The 21690-nt window shown below is 35.7% G+C and overlaps 1 protein-coding gene across 7 annotated transcripts in view; it reads right to left on the minus strand.

The window, feature by feature from the left end:
• Positions 1-8699: 8699 nt before the first annotated feature.
• NBDY (negative regulator of P-body association) overlaps positions 8700-21690 on the minus strand; it is a 41629-nt gene continuing 28638 nt past the window's right edge. For 3 of the 7 annotated variants that reach the window (XM_045198650.2, XM_045198651.2, XM_045198653.2), the window contains one exon: positions 17851-20410. The gene's annotated coding sequence lies outside the window, so the exon portion shown is untranslated. Of the gene's footprint in view, positions 10708-17850; positions 20411-21690 lie in introns of those variants that run through there. The other 4 variants (XM_053917617.1, XM_053917615.1, XM_053917616.1 and 1 more) reach the window with 3 other exon arrangements.

The raw sequence follows: 21690 nt of genomic DNA on the forward strand, positions 1-21690 counted from the left end.
TGCCTTCTTTTATTTATTCTGTTGTTTTAATTTTTGTTAAAATTCCTTCTTATCTTGCCTCTGATCTCTTTCTATTCCTTCTTCCTTCCTTCCTTTCCTTTTCTATTTCCTTTTTTCCTCCTTCCCTTTTTTTTGCCCCCATTCCTCTTTTTCCCACAGGTGAGACAAGAAAACCTGGAGTGCTGAAAAGACCAGAGTTAGACTGTGTTACACCCATAAACGTCAGCTCAAGACCAGTGAGCACAGGAGATTAAGGAGACAGCACCACTGAATCCCACTGGCATTCTACCATAGAAGTTCATACCATAAACCCAGGGAGTCAGAGTAGATCAATTTAAGAAGCAGAGGCTAACAAGAAGAGTCTCACAAAAGATGGAAAGACACAGAAACAATTCCCAAATGAAAGGAAAGGACAAAGCCTCAGAAAGAATGCTAACTGAAAAAGAGGCAAGTCAACTATCAGATACTGAGTTCAAAGCAATGGTCATCAGGAAGCTCACTGAGCTCTCTGAGCTCAAAGAGAACTACCAGAAACTACAGGGAAACTACAATGAACTCACTGCAAACTATATCAACATGAAAAAGGAAATAAAAACTATCAACAAGGGCCAAGAGGAAATGAAGAATACAATTTCTGAATTGAAGAACACAGTAGAAGGAATGAAAAGCAGACTTGATGAAGCAGAGGATTGGATCAGCGAGCTGGCGGACAAAGTAGAAAAAAACACCCAGAAAGAGCAAGAAAAGGAAAAGAGGCTCAGAAAGAATGAAGAGGGATTAAGGGAAATGCAGGACAACATGAAACGTAACAATATCCGTATAATAGGAATACCAGAAGGAGAAGAAGAAGAGCAAGGGATAGAAAACCTGTTTGAAAAAGTAATGATGGAAAATTTCCCTAATCTGAGGAGAGAAAAAGTCACCCAAATCCAGGAAACACAGAGAGTCCCAAGCAAGAGGAACCCAAAGAGGCCCACTGCAAGACACATCATAATTAAAATGGCAAATCTCCAAAACAAAGAGAGGATCTTAAAGGCAGCAAGGGAGAAACAGGAAGTAACATACAAGGGAGTCCCAATAAGGTCAGCAACTGACTTCTCAATGGAAACGCTCCAAGCCAGAAGAGAATGGCAAAAAATACTCCAAGTAATGAGAAACAGAGGCCTACAACGAAGACAACTTTACCCAGCAAGGCTCTCAATCAAGATAGAAGGCCAAATAAAGAGTTTCCCAGACAAAAGAAGTCTAAAAGAATACACTTCCACCAAACCAGCTCTGCAGGAGATGCTAAAGGGACTGCTTTAAGGAAAGGAAGGAAAAGAGAAAGAGAGAAGAACACAGGTACGAAAGAATGGCAATGAATAGCTACCTATCGATAATAACCTTAAATGCACATGGATTAAATGCTCCAATCAAAAGACATAGAATAGCTGAATGGATAAGAAAACATGACCCACACATATGCTGCCTACAGGAAACCCATCTCAGGAAAAAAGACCTACACAGACTGAAAGTGAAGGGCTGGAAACAAATTTTCCAAGCAAATGGACAGGAAAAAAAAGCAGGGGTAGCAATACTCATATCAGATAAAATAGACTTCCAAAGAAGGGCCATAAAGAGAGACCTAGAAGGTCACTTCATAATACTCAAAGGAAGAATCCACCAAGAAGACATAAACATTGTAAATATATATGCACCCAACATAGGAGCACCCAAATATATAAGGAAAATCTTGCAGGATTTCAAGAAAGATATTGACAGCAACACAATTATAGTAGGGGACTTTAACACCCCACTATCAAAAATGGACAGGTCTTCCAAACAAAATATCAACAAGGATATTGTGTCACTTAACAACACCCTAGAGGAAATGGACTTAAATGATATATATAGAGCTTTTCATCCCAAAGAAGCAAAATACACATTCTTTTCAAGTGTCCATGGAACTTTTTCAAAGATAGACCACATGATAGGACACAAAGCAAGCCTCAACAAATTCAAGAAAATTGAAATCATATCAAGCATTTTCTCTGACCACAAGGGACTGAAACTAGAAACCAACCCCAAAGGAAAAAACCCCAAACACTCAAAATCATGGAGACTGAATAGCATGCTATTAAACGATGAATGGGTCAAGAACGAGATTAGGGAAGAAATCAAAAACTTTCTGGAAACAAATGAAAATGTACTCACAACAACCCAAAACCTATGGGACACAGAAAAGGCAGTCCTGAGAGGGAAGTTCATAGCAATACAGGCCTACCTTAAGAAGATAGAAACAGTTCAAACAAACAACCTAACCCTATGCCTACAAGAACCCGAGGAACAACAACAAAGACAGCCAGAGAAAGCAGAAGGAAGGAAATAACCAAGATCAGAGCAGAATTAAATGACATAGAGACTAAAAGCACTATTCCAAGGACGAATGAATCCAGGAGCTGGTTCTTTGAAAAGATAAACAAAATCGACAAGCCTTTAAGTAGGCTCATCAGGAAAAAAAGGGAGAGGATCCAAATAAACACAATTAGAAATGAAAGAGGAGACATTACAACTGGTACCATAGAAATACAAAGGATTGTAAGAAATTACTATGAAGAACTGTATGCTAAGAAATTTGAAAACCTAGGTGAAATGGACACATTTCTAGAAAAATATAATCTTCCAAAACTGAATGAAGAAGAAGCAGAAAACCTGAACAGCCCAATAACAGCAGAGGAAATTGAAGCAGTCATCAAAAAACTCCCAACACACAAAAGGCCTGGACCAGATGGTTTCACAGGAGAATTCTACAAAGCATTTAAGGAAGAGCTAACCCCTATCCTTCACAGACTATTTGAGAAAATCCAAACTGATGGAAGACTCCCAAACTCTTTTTATGAAGCCAACATCATCCTAATCCCAAAACCCGATAAAGACACAATAAAGAAAGAAAACTTCAGGCCAATATCGCTGATGAACATAGACGCTAAAATTCTCAACAAAATATTGGCAAACCGAATCCAGCAATACATTAAAAAGATCATGCACCATGACCCAGTGGGATTCATCCCAGGGATGCAAGGATGGTACAATATTCGCAAATCAATAAACATAATACATCACATCAACAACAGCAAAGACAAAAATCACATGATCATATCAATAGATGCGGAAAAAGCATTTGATAAGATACAGCACCCATTTCTGATAAAAACACTCAGCAAAGTGGGAATAAAGGGAGCATTCCTCAACATCATAAAGGCCATATATGAGAGACCTACAGCCAACATCATACTCAATGGACAAAAACTTAGAGCTTTCCCACTAAGATCAGGAACAAGACAAGGATGCCCTCTCTCACCACTCCTATTCAACATAGTATTGGAAGTCCTAGCCACAGCAATCAGACAAGAAAAAGCAATAAAAGGAATCCAAATTGGAAAGGAGGAAATGAAACTGTCACTGTTTGCAGATGACATGATAGTGTACATGGAAAACCCTATAGACTCCACCAAAAAATTACTCGACCTAATAAATGAATTTGGCAAAACAGCTGGATACAAAGTCAATACTCAGAAATCAAAGGCATTCCTGTACACCAACAATGAAACTGCAGAAACAGAAATCAGGAAAACAATCCCATTTGATATAGCAACAAGAAAAGTAAAGTACCTAGGAATCAACCTAACTAAGGAGATAAAAGACCTGTACTCAGAAAACTACACAACACTGAAGAAAGAAATTAAGGAAGACACAAACAAATGGAAGCATGTACCATGCTCATGGATTGGAAGAATTAACATAATCAAAATGGCCATACTATCCAAAGCAATTTATAGATTCAATGCAATCCCTTTTAGAGTACCCATGACATATTTCACAGATATAGAACAAACATTTCAGAAATTTATATGGAACCATAAACAACCCCAAATAGCTGCAGCAATTTTGAGAAAGAAGAACAAAGCAGGAGGGATCACAATACCTGATATCAAACTGTATTACAAGTCCACAATAATCAAAACAGCCTGGTATTGGCATCAAAGCAGGCACATAGACCAATGGAACAGAACAGAGAGCCCAGAAATAAACTCAAGTCTTTACAGTCAATTAATATTTGACAAAGGAGGCAGGAGCATAAAATGGAGCAAAAACAGCCTCTTCAATAGATGGTGTTGGGAGATCTGGACAGCTATGTGCAAAAAAATGAAACTCGATCACCAACTTACGCCATATACAAAAATAAACTCAAGATGGATAAAAGACTTAAATATAAGTTGTAACACCATAAAAGTCCTCGAGGAAAACATTGGCAGGAAAATCTCAGACATTCCACGCAGCAACATCCTCACAGACATGTCCCCTAAAGCAAGGGACATAAAAGAAAGAATAAACAAATGGGACCTCATCAAAATAAAAAGCTTCTGCATGGCTAAAGAAAACAGCACCAAATTACAAAGAGAACCAACAGTATGGGAAAACGTATTTGCTAATGATACCTCAGACAAGGGCCTGATCTCCAAAATATATAAAGAACTCACACGACTCCACTCCAGGAAGACAAACAACCCAGTTAAAAAAATGGGCAAAGGACTTGAACAGACACTTCTCCAAGGAAGACATACAGAGGGCCCAAAGACATATGAAAAGATGCTCAGCATCACTAGCCATCAGGGAGATGCAAATTAAAACCACAATGAGGTACCATCTCACACCAGTCAGAGTGGCCAACATAAACAAATCCACAAACAAATGTTGGCGAGGATGCGGAGAAAAGGGAACCCTAGTGCACTGTTGGTGGGAATGCAGACTGGTGAGGCCACTGTGGAAAACAGTATGGAATTTCCTCAGAAAACTAAAAATGGAACTGCCCTTTGACCCAGCAATTCCGCTGCTGGGATTATACCCTAAGAACCCTGAAACACCAATCCAAAAGAACCTGTGCACCCCAATGTTCATAGCAGCACAATTTACAATAGCCAAGTGCCAGAAGCAACCTAAGTGTCTATCAGCAAACGAATGGATCCAAAAACTATGGTATATTTACACAATGGAATTCTACGCAGCAGAGAGAAAGAAGGAGCTTATACCCTTTGCAACAGCATGGATGAAACTGGAGAGCATTATGCTAAGTGAAATAAGCCAGGAAGTGAGGGACAAATACCATATGATCTCACCTTTAACTGGAACATAAGCAATAGAAGAAAAAAGCAAACAAAATATAACCAGAGACATTGAAGTTAAGAACAATCTAACAATAGCCAGGGCGGGGGTGGGGGGTGGGGCGGGGACAGTGGGTAGAGGGGATTACAGGAACTACTATAAAGGACACATGGACAAAACCAAGGGGGAGGGTGGAGAGGGGGGGAGGGAGGTGGGTTCAGCTGAGGTGGGGTGGAGGGATGGGGAGAAAAGTCATACAACTGTAATTGAATAACAATAAAAATTTAAAAGAAAAAAAAGGAATGTATTCATTAGTGTCGTGTTGGCTATTTGTGGGACCAAGTGGGTGCTTGGGGCATCAGAGGGACTGCTCTTTAGAGTATGTAATTTTCTAGCCACTGTGCTATACCTGTGAAACTAGTTCAGAATGGTGTTGATGGTAAATTGTCATAGGAAAATAATAAATAAATATATACGTATATAAATAAATAATAAAACAGTAAGAAGGATGTATACCTACCTCAGTTCAAGGTGAAAGGAAAAAAAGAGGAAGGGACACAATAAGGGCAACATTTATCACAAATATTTCCTTTGTGGAAAAAAAAAAAAGGAAAAGCATCAGTAGTACCAGCTTGTCCCAGGAATCAGGAAACATCGTATTAAGCCCTGACTCTTATAGGACATCACAGTTACATTAAATACTTTTCTCTCTCTGGACCTATTTCATACTTAGTGCAAGTGAGGAGGTGAACTCATTCATCTCAAAGGCGCAAACAGCACTAAGAATTCTAATCTGTTCTCACTAATGGTCCTTGTTTTTTTATGCTTAATGCCTTAATGTCCATGTACCCACTTAATAATATTCTATGTATCTAATTAACAAATTGATATTTTATCTACTGGTTCGGAATGAGGCAGGAAATTAAAGAGAAAACAGAATGGAAAAATATTGCTGAAATATATACGTTGAAATAACTGAGAATGTTGAGGGAAATAGCCTGTAGCATGAGGATCTGGAAGTAGTATAAAATAGCTCCAGAGTCATAGTGAGGTTGGAAAAGGGAAAAAAAACCCAGGTCTTGACGATCTTTTGATGGCAGGCTGAAAAAGCAATATTCATTATGAGGGTGATACTTTGTGAATGTCCTGCAGCTCAGTTTTCCTGCAGCACATTCTCACCTGGCAACTGAATTCACATGCTACACTCTCTTTTCTCTGTTTTGTGGTGCCATTAATTATCAAAGGCCACATCAACAGTTACAGCTTTTGCAAAGGGAACCACCACAATGAATATAGTGATGGATTTTCAGACGCACTGGAATATTTAAATCCGATTTTATGTAACTTTAGTATATACAAGTGCACAGTGTGAAGGGAAGCATTCTATGTTATAATACCTGATTCATAAGAGCAGATAGGACAGTGGATATAAGACAAAGGGAAATGTAAATTATTGCTGGCTGGCCCCCAAATTATTAGGACAATAAAGGAAGAATAAACACAGGTCCAGTGAGTTTTAAAGTACTGTATAAACAATGCCTCTTGAAAACAATCACAGGCTTTGTCCCATTAAGACCCCCTAGGCGTCAATCTCAAAACACTCTAAAATGCATGTTCACATTCCAAGATATCCCCCAGTTACTAGAACGGTACTGCCTTGGAATAGATGAGCATGAAGGAAATTCCTAGGCAAACCAAGATATAGCCATTGATGGAATGGCATGTGGACAGGGTAAATCTCATCCACACTGAATTTTGAATACCTGGGTAGGGGGAGCCAATACTATAGTGTAGAAAAGGGGAGATGCCAATGTATGGGGGGCAAAGTAAGTTTACAGTTTGTATAGAAAATAATACAATAGTTAATAAATAAATAATACAAGAATAAACATTGCATTTCACATACATACAACTGTGAACCTACTTTTGCCCTCCTTGTATTTGTTAAAGAATGAAGTATCCTGAAGGGCTTAGCCTTTTGTTTTTTAAAACATTTTATTTATTTTTTAGAGAGGGTAAGGGAGGGAAACACCAGTGTGTGGCTGCCTCTTGCCACGCCCCCTACTGGGGACCTGGCCTGCAACCCAGGTTTGTGCCCTAGACTTTCAATCAAACCGGCGACCCTTTGATTCTCAGGCTGGCATTCAACCACCAAGCCACACCAGCCAGGGCAAGGGCTAGCCTTTTAAATGTGCCTTTCCTCTGCAAATTCTGTATAGAAGCCAGTGTTTTCTCCTGGTTGCTTTGCTCTTCCCCCAGTGTTTTGGCAGGCCCTGAGATCCCGTCTTGCTATAAATCTTTCTCTCTGCTGGTTCTAAGGGTAAAACTGAGAATGCAGTGGTGCTTGTGTTCAACAGAAAATTTTCACAGCTGAAAGCTTTTCTGTAGGAAGGGTTAAAATGCTAGCTAGAAAGGATCAGGTCCTGGGGCACAAAGGCTGAACCAGCAGAGGCTGGGCTTGGTGAAAATGATGAACATATCCTCTGTCCTGGAGTTGATGGGCACGTTCTTGTAAACAGTTTGGGGAAGAAATAGGTAAATTGTTTTGAAAAAAATTTACATTGGCTATAGATAAAGGGAGTGAGAGAAAATGAAGAAAGGCTAATTCTGGGATAGGTGCATAGTCCTTAAGATTGCTGTTGGGCAAGAGTCTGGAAAGTTCATGTATAAGCAAGAAGTTCGGGTCCATGTTGGTCAGTGGTGCTTGGTTATTCTCTTTAGATAATGGGGGAAATAGCCACCTGGAAATTAATTCAAAATTCAACATACATTCAGGAATGTAAGTAGCCTTTTGTTGGTTTTGCCCTGCAGTTTTTAAATTTTAATTTCAATTACAGTTTACATTCATTATTATTTTGTATTAATTTCGGGTGTATAACATAATGGTTAGACAATCATATACTTTACAAAGTGTTCCCCCTGATATTTCTAGTACCCACCTGGCACCATACATAGTTATTACAATATTATTGACTATATTCCCAATGCTGTACTTTGTATTTCCATGTCTTTTTGTAACTACCAGTTTGTTAAATCTCTTCACCTTTTCCACCCAGTCCCCCAACCTCCTTCCCCTCTTGCCATGCACTTTTTAACTACTAACCTCTTGTTTCTTCCTTCCACCTTCCAGCTCACTGTAATTTAATTTAGCACATCTCGGAATTTTCTCCTTGTCACTTGGATGGTGGCCAGCAGCATACTTTCACCAGGGAATCTGAACATGGGTGAAACTTGGGCCTCCAATGTGGGCAGGGATTACAAAACATCCTTGACAAAGGCAAAGCAGAATGTTCTATACCTAATAATGGGTGTTTTTTAAATAACGAGGCCCAAAATTTCACTGGATATTTTAAAGAAGCACTTATGCCCAGAGTGCGGACTAATAAACTCACTCATATTCTGACCTTTCCTGGCTTTTTTTGTTTTTTTTCTGTTCGGAATCACTGAAACCTCCAATGTGGTCCCTAGAATTGCCCCTGTTGAACGAACTCAAAAAGTCGGGAGGCTTTGCTATAAATAAATAAATAATAAAATTTATTCAAGGGTTTTAGGGTTTGCAGACTGGAAACACTGTTAAGCTACAGCCAGAGTCTTCTGGGGAAAAAAAGAAAAAACAGAAACAAAAAGAAAAGCTAATGGTTCTTATAGTAAAAAGTACATGGTTGAGAAAAATGAGTCCTACATTATTAACCTCTGGATTGGCCCAATATGGTAATTCTCTAGATGACCAGTCATCTGAATACTGGATGTCATGTGGTCTGGATACATGAAAATTCTTTCCTCTTTGTGTGTTAAACAGAGGGTTACCTAGAAGTTTGATGCATATACAGGCATTGACATAGGACTGGAAAGTTCATAACTTTAAGTTTTCAGCCTAGTTAAACAGAATAGAATAGTTTCCTCATACCTCAACCCACTTGAAGTTAGTAATATAGTGGCTTGACTACAGTGACTCCATTTTATTTCTTCACTCTGTTCCTAATTCTCCCTTTTTGATCAGGATTTTTCTCTCTGAAACCATCGTAGATCAAACAAAACATTTTTAAGTCTTCGATGCCAAGGTGACAATGTCTTTCTTGGGTTCATCATGTCCCTTGGAGGGGGGACATAAGCAAGAGACACGCTTGCAGCATATGAGTTTATGTTCAGCTCAATATTTGTGCCAATTTTCCTGTTGAAACCTTAAGAAAAGCCCAGTTAGGACATTATTATTATATATGTTTTAAAACAAGTCTCAGTCTTGAAAATAGGTCAGTTCAGTTACATAATTGTCTCTTATTTCAGGAGGCTATGATGCAGATGGTTCCCAAACTTAGGCCTATTACTATAAGCAATCAGGTATTTAGTAAGAGGCATCCCTATGGAAATAAAAAGACAAGCAATGGTTAATGATTGATGCAGACTATTATCCCAGTTTCTCATTTCTGAAAGCAGCCAGTTGAAAAGATTTCTAGATGTCTGGGTTGAAGAATCTTCAGATGGAATAAAGGGAGAAAGTGACAATGTGATAGATTGCAGATTGAATGTCCCTGGTGACTTTTTCTGCAACAGGCACTGAGATTGTCCATATATGAGGTGTTGTGATTTCTCTGAAGTTTATATTAAGTTGTCCCACTTTAGCTTGCATGGGTTTTGGGAAATAGCAGTTTTAATTCTCATGATCGCAAGTCAGAAGGGTGGGAGAAAACTTGGAAATGTTAGTTTGGACAGTCAGCCAGATGCTGTGGGAGACAAACATAATTCTGGGTCCAGTCCAATTTACAGGTAGGAAAAAACACCCTCAAAAGATAATGAATGACACTAGAATTTAATATTCAATAAGGTGTATTACTGAAACTTTTTTTTTCCAAAACCACCCTTATTTTTCTACAAAAGATAGCCAAATTAAAACTAAGGTGTTTCCAAAATAGGTCTATTTTTAATAAACTACTTCTGCTATTTACATAGAAGCAGCAAATGAGTAATTATAGATTTTTAAAAATCTGCTTTGCTGGAATTTTTCATGAAGTATCTTCATATTAAATTTTAAAAGGCCTCTCAAGGCCAAAAATGTCAAGGCAAGGACTTGCTGTTAGACTTTACCTGCAATACCTATAAATTTGGGTGAGTTCCTTTCCTTGGTCCCAAAGTATCTTGAGTTTCCTGTGCCTTCTAGGAAGCAGCCTTCCTTACTCACCTGGTAAGGCTGCTGGGGACCCTGTAAGGAAGGTACCAGGCTGATATTTGCAAGGGTTTTACTTGCCTACCTAAGTCAAACCTAGTTCCTTACAGCTCTTTGGTCATATCTGAATCTATGAATGTCTCTTTTAAATATGACATTCCAGTTAAAGCTATTGTAATATAACCAGTTTCCAACCATGTCCTGTTACAAGGAAAACAGATTCTTATTGAACTTATGCAAATAACAACATTGCCATGAAAATAAGAATACTCACATAGAGTTTCTGAATTCTGGAAGAATCAAGTAGGGAGAAAACTATAAATGTTTCAATTCTGCTCACAAAGGTATAATTTACCAAATTGTTCTAAGTCATAGGTAGCTTAAGAGAGAAGGTTTTCTTATATCTGGAAAACAAAAGATTAAAGAATCAATAATATTTCAAATAAAATTCAAATAAATTATAATCATTCTTATCAGTTCATTCAGTGCCTTGTTATCAATTTTTGTTGCTCTTGATCTTTTTGTTAACAACATTTTATAAATCCAGTTTTTACACTAGTCTCTTAACCATGCCTGGTGATTGAGGGAGTTATGGCTAGTGATAGATAATTTCAAGAAGTTTTCAAGGCTTACCATCAAGGTTTGTATGATTTGCTTAGTAAAAGGGATGCCTTGAACACTAGAGATTGTGGAAGGTGTACCCCAACTCAGACACACATTTTCTAACAGCTTCTTTGCCACTGTGAGTGCATTAGACTTTTGGCAGGGGGAGGCTTCAACCCATCTAGAAAACATACACACAACAAGAACATATCAATAACCTATAATGAGTGGCAGTTGATTGAAGGTCAGCTTAAATGCACTAGGGAGAATGAATGCAAAAAAACCAAAAACAAACAAAAAAGGGCTTTGGCCAGGGAAGCATGAAGAACAAAGTATCTGTCTCATTTTTTCCATAGTCCTATTTGTTTAGAGTACAAACACTGTTTACCCATCTTAGTTTCTCTGATTTAGGAGCAGACTGTTGCCATGTTGAAAGGTAATTCAAGTTGGACACTTAGGGATCATTTTTGCTGAAGCAGAATAGACTTCATCCACATGTGCCACAAACTTTATAGATTTTGTTGCTGCTGCCTTTACATGAAAGTTAGGGCATTTCTTTGATACTCAGATTCAGTCCTTTTAGTGTAAGCCTCATTTTTTAAGACAGAAAACATCTTATGCAAAAACATATCAGGCTTCCAGGAATTTCACACATTTTCTGGAACACTTATATACCTATACAGATACAATATACACATAGGCTTAATATATATATGAACATAGATTATTATGAAACAATGCTTAATACATTGACCAAAGTAATAAAATATTTCAAAGACAACTACAGAAGGTTAGCTCTTACTATTGAGATGATTCAGTTTTATTAAGTAATCAAAGACCTGATTAAGATGACATAAAACACTGAAAATTATTTTGATAGAACAGAGAATCATTGCTTTCTTGGCAGAAAGCTTTTCACAATATCTAATTAGGAGCAGTCCAAAAAAGCTTTGTTCTTCTAGAAGGTGAAATGGTATGCTCACCACTTCTATTAAACATATTAATAGAAGTCCTAGCCACAGCAATTAAGCAAATATATATATTCAAAATGTGAAAAGAGCAGTAAAAGTGTCCCTGTTTGCAGATGACATGATCTTATATGTAGAAAATCCTAAAGACCCTACCAAAGAAATAGTTAAACCTAATAAACAAATTCAGTAATATTGCAGAATACAAAATCAACATACCAAAGTCATGCAAATTTCATTTTTATACAGTGACAATGAACTATCTGAAAAAAGAATTATGAAAACAGTGCCATCTACAGTACCATCAAAAAACAGGAATAACCTTAGCCAAGATAGTGAAAGATCCGTACAGTGAAAATTGTAAAACAGTGATGAAAGAAATTGGTAAAGGCACAAATAAATCAAAAAGTATCCCATATTCTTGGATTGAAAAAATTAGTATTATTAAAATGCTCATACTACCCATGATCTACAGATTCAATGCAATCCCTATCAAAATTCCAATGGCATTTTTCACAGAAATATAATAAACAATCCTAAAATTCATATGGAAATAGAAAATACCCCAAATAGCTCTAACAATTTTGAGAAAGAAGAGCAAAGCTAGAGGATCACTCTCTGATTTTAACTATATTACAAAGCTACAGACACCAAAAGAGTATGGTATTGCCATGAAAAACAGGCACATAGATGAAACTGAATAGAGAACACAGAAATAAATCCATGCATATATGGTCAACTATTTTTGAGTAAGGTGCCAAAATACACAATGGAGAAAGACACTCTTTTCAATAAACATTGTTGGAGAAATGGGATATCCACATACAAAGAATAAAATTTGACACATATTAAACTATACATGAAAATCAAATAAAAGTGGACTAAAACTTAAGCATAATACCTGCACAAATAAAATTACTAGGAAAACAGATAGGTGGAAAGTTCTTTGACATCAGTCTTGGCAATGTTTGTTTTAATAAAATACAAAAAGCAGAGGCAACAAAAGCAAAACTAAGCAAGAGGGACTACACAAAACTAAAAAGTTTCCATATAGCAAATGAAAAGACAACCCACATAATGAGCTAAAATATTTGTAAACTATATAAATAATAGGGATTAATATTCAAAATATGTAAGATACTCTTAAACCCAATAATAACAATAATAATAATCCAATTTAAAAATAGGCAAAAAACCTGAGAAGACATTTTTCCCAAACACATAAAAATGACCAATGTGTATATGAAAAAATGTTCAACATCAATAATCATCAGAGAACTACCTATCAAAAACACAATGAGATACCACCTCTCACCAGGTAGAATGGCTATTAACAAAAAGACAAAATTTAGTAAGTGTTGATGAGATCGTGGAGAAAAAGGAACCCTTATATACTGTTGATGGAAATGTATACTGATACAGCCATTTCAGAAAATGGTATGCAGGTTTCTTAAAAATTAAAAAAATAGAATCCCCTTTGACCTAGCAATCTCATTTCTGGGCATATATCTAGACAAAATAAAATCACTATTGTGAAGTGTTATCTGCACCTCCATCTTCACTGTAGCAATATTCACATTAGCCAAAATATTGAAACAACTTACATGTCCAATGATGAATAAATATATAAATAACATGTGAGTATATAGATAGATATAGATATAGATATATAGATATATATAAAATATTGTTAACCCATGAGGAAGAACAAAATCCTGCCATTTACAACAACACAAAAGAAACTGGAGGACATTATACCAAATGATAGAAGCCAGACTCAGAAAGACAAATATTATATGATCTCTCTTATATGTAGAAAGGATGATTTTACATACATATACAGTAACAGAGAGTAGAATATTGCTCATCAGTGGCTAAGTTGTAAGGGGGAAATGAAAAAAAATTAGAATGGTAGTTTGCCTGAGTCTAGGTAGATGGAGCCAGGAACAGTTATTATTGAATGAATACGGAGTTTCAGTTTTGCAAGATGCAAGTATTCTGCAGATAAATGGTGGTGATGGTTGCATAACCATATGAAATTCAGTGTCATTTAACTGTAACTGAAAGATGGTTAAGATAGTAAGTTCTATGTTATGAGTACTTTACCACAATAACAAAATGTAACTATGTGAAATGATAGATGTTAATTCAATTGTGATAATCATATCAAATGCATATATACACACATTAAATAATCATGAATATATACATTTTGTCACTTTACCTCAATAAAACTAGAAAAAATTAAAAAGTATATTTTAAAGGAGGTGTTCCTTTGAAGACATCAATAAAATTGATAAACCTCTAGCCAGGCTAATTGAGAAAAAAGGAAAGAGGACACAAATAACTAATATTATAAATGAAAGGGAGGAAATCACTATAGATCCCACAGATATTAAAGGGATAATAAAGGAATACTATGAACAACTCTACTCACACAAATCTGATAAATGAAATGGACCAATCTCTGGAAAGGTACTATTTGCCAAAACTCACACAAAAATAGACACACATCTGAGTTCACCTATATCCATTAAAGAAATTGAAATAATAATAATCTTCCAAAAGAGAAAGCACCATGTCCATGCTGGCTCATTGGTGAAGTCTACAAAATTTTTAAGAAAGGAATTACATCATTTTTCTAAAGGCAGAATACTTCCCAACTCACTCTACAAGGCCAGCATTACCCTAATACAAAAAGCAGACAATGACATTATCAGAAAAATAAAATTACAGAATAATATCTCTTGTAAAGACAATGCAAAAATCTTCAACAAAATATAAGCAAATTGAACCCAACATATATTAAAACATTTACACCAAGATCAAGTGGCATATATCCCAGATATTCAAGTTGGTTCAACATTAAAAAATAATTAATGTAATCCATTACATCAACAGGCTAAAGAAAAACTATGCATGCTCATATCAATAAATGCAAAGATAAAGCATTTTACAGAGTCTAGCACTCATTAAGAGTGATAAATCTTCTCAATAAACTAGGAATAAAGAGGAATTTCCTCAACTTGATAATGAATATCTATAAAAACAGACAGCTAACATCATGCTTAGTGGTAAGACATTCAAAGCTGGTATCAGGTTGTCCCCTGTCACTACTCCTTGTTAACACTTTACTGGGAAGTACTAGCTAATGTACTAAGACAAGAAAAGGAAATAAAAGTTACATTATTTGGAATGAATACATAAAGCTGTCTTTGTTTGCAGATGACTTAATAGTCTATACAGAAAATCTGAGAGAATTGACCAAAAAAAAAATCCACCTGGAACTAATAAGTGATTATAGCAAGGTTGCAGGGTACAAGATTAATATACAAAAGTCCATTGCTTTCCTATATATACCAGCAATGAACATGTGGATTTTAAATTAAAAACACGATACCAATTACAATGCAGCAAACTAAATAAAATACTTAGGTATAAATCTAACAAACTATGTCCAAGGCCTATGTGAGATAAACTACAAAACTCTAATAAAATCCAAGAACTAAATAAATAGAGAAATATTCCATGCTTGTGGACAGAAAGACTCAATATTGTCAGGATGTCAGTTCTTTCTAACTTGATCTATAGTCTCAATGAAATCCCAATCAAAATCCCAGGCAGTTATTTTATGAATATCAACAAACGGATTCTAGAGTTTGTAAAGGAGAAGCACAATACCCAGTGTAGCCAACACAATTCTGAAGAAAAACAAAGTTGAAAGACTGATGCAACCTGGCTTCAAAACTTAAAATAAAGCTACGATAATCAAGACAGTGTGATATTGGCAAAAGAATAGACAAATAAATTAAGGGAACAGAATAGAGCCAAGAAACAGACCCACATAAATATAAGGAAGTGATCTTTTCAAAGGAGCAAATACAATACAATGAATCAAGAAAGTTTCTTCAAAAAAAATGGTGCTGGAAAAACTGGATCTCCACATGCAAAAAAAAAAAGATTCTAGACACAGTACTTACACTCTTCAGAAAAGTTAAGTCAGCAAAGATCACAAACCTAAATGCGAAATGCAAAACTGTTAAATTCTGAGATCATATAGGAGAAATGCTAGGTGACCTTGGGTTTGACAATGACTTTTTAGATACAACACTAAAAGCATGATTCATGATAGAGATAACTGATGGGCTGGACTTCATTAGTATTTAAAACATCTGCTCTGCAAAAGACAATTTCAAGAGAATGAGAAGACAAGCAACAGATTGGGGAGAAAATATCCATAAAAGGACTGTTATTCAAAAATATACAAAGGATTCTATTTTTAAGATTTTTTAAATTTATTTTTAGAGAAAGGGGAAGAGAGGGAGAAAGATGGGGAGAGAAACATCAATGTGTGGCTGCCTCTCATGTGCTCCCTACTGGGGACCTAACCCACAACCCAGGCATGTGCCCCCCTTTCCCCCCTCCCCCTGGAATCAAACTGGGAGCCCTTTGATGAGCAGGCCAGCACTCAATCCACTGAGCCACACCAGCCAGGGCTACAAAGGATTCCTAAAACACAATAATAATAAAAATACCAACCTGATTTTAAAATTGAGGAAAGAACTTTACAGACACATCAAGATGATATACACAGCAAAGCAGCATATGCGGAAATGCTCCACATCATGTCATCAGGGATACACAAATTCAAGCAACAATGACATACCACTACAAAACTATTATAATGATCAAAATCCAGAGTACTGACAACAGCTAATGTTGGCTACAATATGGAGCAAAATGAACTCTCATTCATTGCTGTTTAAAATGCAAAATGGTACAACCACTTTGAAATACAGTTGGTGATTTCTTACACAGGTAAACCAAGCCTTACCCTACAGTCCAGCAATTGTGCTTCTTGGTATTTAAAAAAAAATTTGAAAACATGTCCACATAAAAATCTGCACATGGATATCTATGGTATTTTTATTCATAATTGCCAAAACTTGGAAGCAAACAACTTGTTTTTCAGTAGGGGAATGGATTTATAATTGTGGTACATCCATGCAATGGAATGTTATTCAGCATTCCATTTAAAAATAAATGAGCTATCAAGCCATGGAAAGAATATGAGGAAGCTTAAATGCACATTACTAAGGGAAAGAAGCCAATCTGAATAGGCTATGTACTGTATGATTCCAACTACATGGTATTCAGGAAAAGGCAAAATTATGGAGATAGTAAAAAAAATCTGTGGTTTAGTTGCCAGCAGTTGGGGGTGAACAGGGGAGGAATGAATAGATGAAGCAGATTATTTTAGTGCAGTGAATATATTCTGTATAATACTATAATCATGTTCATATGTCATTATACATTTGCTCACACCCTTAGAATATAAAACACCAACAGTTAATGTGAACTGCGGAATTTGGGTGCTTATAATTGATCAATATAGGTTTATCAACTGTAACAAAGGGACCACTTTGGGGGGTGATGTTGATAGCTAGGGAGTCTATGCATATATATGGGAACGCTGTACTTTACACTCAATTTTTCTGTGAATCTAAAATATTTCTTAAAAATCTTTAAATAAAAAAATTCAAAAAGGAAGAAAAATTTATCACATGCTACCTTCAGGACATTATACTAAGTGAAGTAATGCAATTACAAAGACAAATACCATATAATTCTACTTATATGACATATCTACAGTAGTCAAACTAAGAAAAAGAAGGTGGAATGCTGTCTGCCAGTGGCTGGACGGAGGGGGAAATGAGTAGCTTCATGTGTATAGAATTTTAGTTTTGCTAGATGAAAAGGGGATTGGTTGCATAGTATGAATATACTTAACATTACTAAATTGTATAGTTAGAAATGGTTAATATAGCCCTGGCTGGTGTGACTTAGTGGATTGAGCACCAGCCTGCAAATCAAAGGGTCACCAGTTTGATTCCCAGTGGGGGCATATGCCTTGGTTGTTGGCCGGGTCCCCAGTAGGGGGTGCACAAGAGGAAACCACACATTGGTGTTTCTCTCCCTCTTTCTCCCTCCCTTCCCCTCTCTCTAAAAATAAATAAAAATCTTTTTAAAAAGAAATGGTTAATATGGTAAATTTATGTTGTGCATTTTAGAACAATTCAAAAAGGGCAGAAATTCTAATACATCACTACAACATGAACACATCTTGAAGACAGTAAGTGAAATAAGCTACACATATACACATACACAAAAAACAAATATTGTATAATTCCACTAATACAAGGTACTCAGAGTAGTTCATATAAACAGAAAGTAGATTGGTGGTGTTCAGGAAATGGGGGAAGGAAGTAATGAAGAGTTGTTGCTTAGTGGGTACAGAGTTTCAATTTGGGAAGATAAAGTTGTGGAGATGGATGACGGTGATGATTGTACATTAAGTAACTGCAAATGCGCTCTTAAAATGGTTTTATTTTATGTATATTTTATGTACAATAAAAAACCTTTGGTATAAAGTTTAAATTCTGTGATATAATTTTACATATCTCCTTATGATTTCCTGTACATATTTCTCCTACCATATCTCTCACCACTCCATCTACTTTCTTAAAATTTGTCATATATGCAATGTTTTCTCATGTTTGTGTTTTCACATGGTTGCTGATTGACATCCTTTTTCCGCTTTTGTTTGCTTAGTTACTATTTTTTAAAGATTTTATTTAGTTGTTTTTAGAGAGAGGGGAAGGGAGGGAGAAAGAGAGGGAGAGAAGCAAGGATGTGAGAAACATTGGTCAGTTACCTCTTGTACATGCCTCTGGCTGGGGACTGAACCCACAACCTAGGCATGTGCCCTGACTGGAAGTCAAACTGGCGACCTAAGCTTTGTGGGACGGCACCCAATAACTGAACCACACCAGTCAGGGCTGCTTAGTTACTATTCATCATTCTTCAGCTTTATAGTGAACATATTAGTTTGTAATCTGTCCCATTTCCCTTTGTTTTAGAAATTGTCCCTCACCGATTCAACATGACACTGGTGAGGCTGTGAAGCAAGGAGCCTTATCTTTCTCTCTTTTATGGTGAGCACACAGTCTTAGACTGTCCAGTAGGAGCACCTACTCTGGTGGATAGCGATTCATCTATAAATTGATATATGATCTAAATAGAGTCAAATAAAGTATTTTTTGAGCTATTTATATGTGGAGCTGGGAAAGAGACCACCTCTTCTTCTGAATGTGTGAGTTTAATGTAACGTAATCCTGAAGCTGCTAGGATGCCATCTTTCTCAATATGAAAAGATGGCCTGGCTAAAAACAAAATAAGCAAAGGATAGCTGACCTGGGAGATAAGGAGAAATATCTGAGGGCAACTTGAGCGCATGGATCCAGCCATGCGTTATAACATGTTTAATGATATGCCCTCCCTAAGTTGTACTGATTGCTATCTTACCATGATAGTCCCAGTACTTGATATAGCATGTCTCATCATAAGTATTTAGTGAATAAGTTTTGAAAGACTGAATTATTTTTATCTATGGGTTTATGCCAATTCCACAATAATATAAATATTTATCAAAGTTTCCTTCTAATATTTTTGAGACTTGATGTCTCATTTAAATTTATGGTACAAGGAGGGAGATCTAATTTTCTTCCCCACATGATCAGCCAGATGTTCTTAACAAAATTTAATGAATGATTCAGCCATTCTTCACTATTTTGAAATGCTATCTTTAAATTCTTAGATATGCCTGTGTTCATTTCTGGATTTTATATCCTGTTACACTGGCTTACATACACACTGCTATGACAGTAATATATAGTTTAAATTATTGTACTTCTACTGCATTATTTAATGTAAAGGTCTCCCCAAAATGAACTTTAATTTTTCATCAAATTTCTGAACAATTTTGAACTATATGAAATATTGAAAGTTACTGACATTTTCTAATTCTCATATTTTCCACCATGATTTTTATTAATGCTTTTAATTAAGATTTCCTATCTGTGTATTTTAGAAATGAAGTAGAAAATTACAAATAATAAGCATACCAACCATCTTGACCAGGAAAACACTTAAGATGTTGAATAATGGATATCAAAGATCACATATATAAATACCATAGAAAAACTGACAGTAAAGTGAAAAGAATATTCTGGAAACTTAATTCTCTTTCAAATTTTACCCCATATCCTCCCACATACACTTTCCTGATATTTTCATACTAACAAGTATGAGTGAATGGCCATTTGTAGGAAGATGATCATGTGTTGACACCAATTTCAGTAATATTTTATATTGGGAGTTATTATGAAACATTTACCAAAAAGTCACAATTTACTAGATAGTAATCATACAAAATTAACACAGCGATGAGAGACAAAATTTATTGTGACTATAATGGATTTATAGAAATTCAAAGTTAAATAGTAAGGTCTGGGTGTCACCAAAAGAGAGCACTGATAGGCTGCTGCAGGGACATCTCACAGGCATTATTTGCTTTGGTGAGTTCACCACGATCCAGGCCATGGTCTTCAATCTTAGAGGTCTACAGCCTGATCTTGGTCATGTCCCAGAATTCATCCAAATCAGGAGATGGTACTACACTGATTATATCATAGTACTGAAAGATATAAAATGATAAGGCAATTTATTTATTTACCATATATTGAGAAATGCAATTATCATACATATCAGATATATCTGTTATGAGGATAATATCCCACTTACTCTTCTGATTAGATTACAATGGAAGCAAAATTACTACAGCATTTCTTTTTAAGCATTATAAAAGTCATAGGATGCTGATAATTAGCTTCATGATTTATACCCGATATAGTTGCCTACACAATGAAGTTATATCTGTCATGTAGACCAGATATTCCCATAACCCTAGGCATTCTTCACTGAGAAAAGTGCTGGGATATCTACATTTGTGTGTCTTGATATTTTTAAGCTTCCATAATTGGTCTCTAGTCTCATTCTTCCCCCATTAGACCTGAACACATTCTCCTATAATTTAGAACATCTACATTTATTTATATACACAAATAATACATGAATATAATTTAACTGCATATAATCCAAACAACATAGACAAAATTACTCTTCACATCAATTTTGTCTTTCTTCAGTCATCCTATCCTCAAGAAGAAAACTCAAGTATCAGTTCTTTTTAGACCTTTTTCTATTTATTTATATCTAAATAGAGAAAATACTTAAGTAATACACTTTTACACAAGAGGTTTTGAATATAAATTATATCATATCATATACACAATTCTGCAATTTGTTTTAAACCACTTAATAATGTTTTAATAATTTTTCCATATCAAAATAGATTTATCCCAATATTTCAACTGCCCCAAGACATTACATTGTATAACAGAGTAATTTTTTCTCAAAAGTTCTGTTTTATTCATCTTTAGGTTTTCAAACCTGAAGAATGCTTTTGTATCATAGTAGGGGTCCAATTAATAGTTGGTTAATTTAATAATTACTTTTCTGAACATCTGTTACATACAGAACATTATTCTTGTCATTCAAGATAAAACGAAACATAAACAATGCTTCTGACTTCAGAAAGCTTGCAATCTGTTTGGAAATGCAAGGTAAAGAAAATAATATTTAAAATGACAAAACCGTAGAAACTATTTATATAACACCATATACCAAGGGACATTCTAAGCGATAGTTTATTTAGTTGTTCCTTCGTTAAAGAGTACTGAGTACCCTTGCAACATTTTTATCACCTACAATGAAGCATATGTGTTCATATATGGGAGTATCTCCACAAGTGCCATAAATGAAATATGCATCAAAGAGTACACACTTTACAAATATCTAGAAAATACAATCTTCCAAAACTGAATCAAGAAGAAGCAGAAAGCCTGAACAGACTGA

This window comes from Desmodus rotundus, chromosome X, assembly GCF_022682495.2.
Source record: "Desmodus rotundus isolate HL8 chromosome X, HLdesRot8A.1, whole genome shotgun sequence".
Taxonomy (NCBI): Eukaryota; Metazoa; Chordata; class Mammalia; order Chiroptera; family Phyllostomidae; genus Desmodus; species Desmodus rotundus.